This window comes from Phaseolus vulgaris, chromosome 2 (genome assembly GCF_000499845.2).
Source record: "Phaseolus vulgaris cultivar G19833 chromosome 2, P. vulgaris v2.0, whole genome shotgun sequence".
NCBI classification, from domain to species: domain Eukaryota; kingdom Viridiplantae; phylum Streptophyta; class Magnoliopsida; order Fabales; family Fabaceae; genus Phaseolus; species Phaseolus vulgaris.
Window position 1 is genome coordinate 8994089 of NC_023758.2, and position 4904 is coordinate 8998992.

Consider the following 4904-nt stretch of genomic DNA (forward strand, 5'->3'; position numbering starts at 1 on the left):
AATGACGTTTAAATTTCTACTTTTAAAATAAATATTTATCTTCTCTATCTTTTTAATAAAAATAATACTTTCATAATTCTCTAGTTTTTAAATAGTTATTTATCTTCCTAATATTTATAATAAATGAGACACGTCTTTTTTCTTTTTTTTTAAATTGTTAACCATTTTCTTTATTTCATCTAAAAATAATGGCTCAGCTAAATTTAAATAAAAATTTAAATTTTAAAATGAAAAAATAAAAAATTATAACAAAAAAGTGAATAGTTTAATTATAGAGAGATTGTCCTAATCTTTTATTATATTATCAATTAAGGTTCATAAGTTTTGGGTTTAGCATTGAATTAATATTTGATCATGCAAAATTAAGTTTTGACCTAATGATAAATTTTAAAAACCAAAAAATGACGTTGCATATAATTTTAAAAAAAAATGTTCACACTTCTTATGTATTAATAAAATAACATTCATGCTCCTTATTTTTTTTATATTTATATTATAATTATATGTAAATAAAATAATACATTTAATTATACATATGAATTAATTGATAATATTCAAATTTTATGATTCAAAATAAATCGTGGAAACATATATAAATTATGAATATTATATCCATCCAAAATTTATAGGATCAAGTCATGAAGAATAAATCTAAAAAAAAACTTTAGAAATATTTCTATGTTATCTTGTTTATTTATTTTGCTAGATTTATGTTTAGTTAATGTGTGTAATTTATTTTCCTTATTTATAGCATATTTGGTATACACAAGACAAGTGGCATACATCCTTTGATATTCATAGCTATTTTTTTTTAAACTAAACATTTGTTTTATAAAAATATTTTTTTTCATATTTTTTCAACATATATTATGATTTAAAGACAGTATAATTGTATGATATTATTAACACTTAACAGTTGTATAATTTTTAATTAGTATATTTTGAAAAAAAAATATTTTAATTAATATGAATATTTTAAATAAATATAAAAGTTAAGTGTCACTTCCTTAAAAAATATAAGTGAATATAGTTTTATTAAAAATATAAATAACACAAAATATCTCTTTTAAAATAAAATAAAAATGTGATGTAGTTGATTATAATCTTTAAAAAAAGATAAAAATTAATTTCTCTATCATTACATTTTATTTAAAGAAGCTTCTACAAATGATTTTAACTAAAAAACCTGAATTCTCCTAAAACTAACTGTCAACCTCAACACCTTGATTTTGATGAAAAAGTAACAATAAAATGATTTTATTCTAATATCTTATAAAAACAAAATTAATATAAATAATATAAAAACATTTTTAAACCTTAATACTTTAACAAAAATATTTTTTTATGAGTGTAAAGTGGAGCTGTTTAATATCATCACCCAACTTAAAAATCAAATATCTATAAAAATCAAATATCTAATGTACGTAATAGTGTTAATTTGAACGGAATGAGGTGACCTCCAACGATGATGTTTGTTACTGTGGTTCAAGATTCTTTGTCACTGCCATTTCTTCCCTTTTCCACTCATTTTCTTTCCCTTTTCCCCTCACTTCTCCAACTCCCTATAAATACCATCTCTCTTCTTTTCTTTCGCACTATCTCGTTATCAAGGTGAGTGCACTATCTTTGAAAATTAACCAATGGGAAATCATCTTTTTGTTATTTTTCTTCTGAGCATTGATGACAATGAATTGATGTATTATATTTATGTTGGTGTTTGTTTAGGAGCTTCTGTTGGGGGCTTTGTTATTGTTCTTTTTTTGAGTTGTGAAGATGGGACAGGTGTTTGGATGCGTCCAAGTGGAGCAGTCAAGTGTGGCCATCAGAGAAGTTTTCGGCAAGTACGATGATGTTCTTGAGCCTGGTTGCCACTGTGTGCCATGGTGTCTTGGCAGTCGTGTTGCTGGTGCCCTTTCTTTGCGTGTCAAACAGCTTGATGTTCGGTGTGAAACCAAGACAAAGGTTCTTTCTTTCATCTCACTTCTTTTGATGTTATCCTCCTATCACAATTGAAGTAGTACTTTGGTGTTGTTCTGTAATACAATTCGAGTTTCATTTTGATGATCTATGTTGATCATTATTATTTGAAACTATAGGTCTGATAGCATAATAACGTCCAAAACACTTTGGTAATCATAAGATGGGTGTCACCATTTTCCCACAATTACCTTGAAACTAATTCATATAATGATTTCTGAGTAATTCATAATGTTGAAATCTCTAGTATGATTTCTGATTCTTGCAGGTGCATATAAATTAAACTCTTTAAATTACCTTGAAAATAATTCATTTAATGATTTCTGAGTAATTGATAATGTTGAAATCTATAGTATGATTTCCGATTCTTGCAGGTGCATATAAATTAAACTCTTTGAATTAAAACCGAGACATTTTAGACCTTTTGTCTTTCCATCCAGTAAATAAAAGGATTACAATGTTTCCGATTTGTTCTTTCTTATGGAGCTACTTTTTGGGGGTTAAATAGAATATCCTTTACGCTAATTTTTATTTAACAAAATTGTTTCTTTATTATTACTATGGATAGTGTATATAGATACATATATAATGTTCGTATCATACAATTAGTGTCTTTCTTTAAGTGGTTTAAGCAAGTGGTGAGTTCTATTATCCGCACTTGACACGAAGAAGGATTTGAGATGTAATATAAAATTATTGCGGGTTGACATGCATATCTAACAATATTTTTGTTTGGTCATTTCTTTTACTGCAAATGGCTGAAATCATGAATTATCTGACTGACCATGGTGTGATGCATTCCATCAGGACAATGTGTTTTGTTACTGTGGTTGCTTCTATCCAATATCGAGCATTGGCAGAAAACGCAGTGGATGCTTACTACAAACTCAGCAATACCAGAGCACAAAAACAATCCTATGTCTTTGATGGTGACTATTCTAGTGCTTCTGAATCTACTTCAAATAAATTGGGTTTAGGTGTGGATCTTCAGATTGAAACTTTTTTACTCCTGTTGTTGTTCAGTTATCAGAGCAAGTGTTCCAAAGATGGAACTAGATGCTACGTTTGAACAGAAGAATGAAATTGCTAAAGGTATCTCTTAATTTTAAATTAGGAATGGAATAGGACATCCTTCATCTGTTTCCTTTTATTTTTTAGGCTATGTCAGCTTATGGTTACGATATAGTTCAGACTCTTATTGTGGATATAGAGCCAGATGAGCATGTGAAGAGAGCCATGAATGAGATAAATACTGGTATGTTTCCTAGATGTTCATTCACCTGTTGTTTTAGTTAGTGTTATTCATGTTTCCTTTTCAACCATGTGAACAAAATAAGTGATAGTTTAGTGATTGGAGAGTTTCTCTATTCTTTATCAATTCTCATTATATAATCACTAAAGCTAGATTACCTTATAAACAAGCTGGACCTTATATATTTGTAAGAGCATATTAGACAAAAGCCTTGGCTTTTCATGGAGCTAAAAAGTCTTCTGCATAGTGAATCATTTTTTATTATTCATACTTCCCAAATTCCTGATGTCATAAGCATCATTATCCTGAGCAATTATTTTGTATACTTACACACACTTTTCGCCCAAGGTTTATCTTGTTTGAACAACTTTTTTTATGAATGTTTTTATGTTTTCCTGGTCACTCGTTGCGCTGTTCTTGTACCATCACAAATAGCTGCAAGATTGAGGGTCAGAGAAGATATTGCAGATAAAGCGAGCAGAAGGGGATGCAGAATCAAAGTACCTAGCAGGGCTTGGAGTTGCTCGTCAGCGGCAAGCCATAGTTGATGGGCTGAGGGACAGTGTGTTAGCTTTCTCTGAGAATGTGCCTGGGACAACATCAAAGGATATCATGGATATGGTTCTCATAACCCAATATTTTGACACAATAAAGGAAATTGGTGCATCCTCCAAATCCAATGCTGTTTTCATTCCACATGGACCTGGTGCTGTTCAAGATGTTGCTTCACATATTAGAGACGGTCTTCTCCAAGGAAATGCAACACAGTGTTCGTGACCTTCTCCAATGAAGTGCAACACAGTGTTGAACAGTGACATATACCTGATTTTTCATGTTGTTGTGATTCAAACCATCTAAGTTTTCTATATAAAATTGTATAATACAAAGCTCAATTTAGATCTATGGTTCTGTTAGGTTACACATAGGAGGAGTTAGTTAGAATTAGAATAGTCATGAGTTAGTTACTTGTTTTGCTAGTTAGATATAAATAAGAAAGAAGGAGAGGGGAGGGGTTGATGGCAAATTTCATGAAGGTCTTCTTGAATCATGTAAGAGATGGTGCGGAAGCAATGGATGTGTGTGTGCAAGATCCTCCTAAGAGTGATGTTGATCTTGAAGGTGCATGATATGTATGAACATTGGGAGGTTCGGCCAGCCCAAGGAAAGGTGAAGGATGTGAAGTTTAGAGCCTAGAGTTCTAGGGAGAAGCAAAGCTTGGCACAAAATGGCAGCATAACTTTACTCACAATAAACTTGAAAATACAAGGTGTAGGCTCCTCCTTTTATAGGCTAAGGAGGACCATAATGCAACCCTAATGCTAGCCAAATGAAATGTAAATGTGAAGCACATGGGTGCACATGGCACATGGGTGCACAAATGAGCACATGGGTGCACAAATGAGCACATGGGGAGGGGTGTGTCTAGTTTTTATGCTCACCCCCTCCATGGGCTTTCTAGACCGGCCTTGGTAAATTTAGAGGTTTTTTTAGAAACTCTAAGTTTACCTAGGTTGGTGTTTTAGGTGCCAAAATTAATTCTAAGAAAATTACAAATAAAGTTCCTATGCTAATTTTGACAAGAAATTAAAGTCTACTCTACACTAGAGTTTATGGCATTTGAACATGTAAAAGAACGTCTTCTTGGATCCTCTTGGCCATAACTCTATGGTTGGCG

The 4904-nt window shown here is 31.2% G+C and overlaps 1 pseudogene; it reads left to right on the plus strand.

Annotated features, from left to right (window-relative positions):
• The first annotated feature begins 1452 nt into the window (after positions 1–1452).
• On the plus strand, positions 1453–4687 carry LOC137810596 (hypersensitive-induced response protein 2-like; annotated as a pseudogene).
• The last annotated feature ends 217 nt before the right edge of the window (positions 4688–4904 follow it).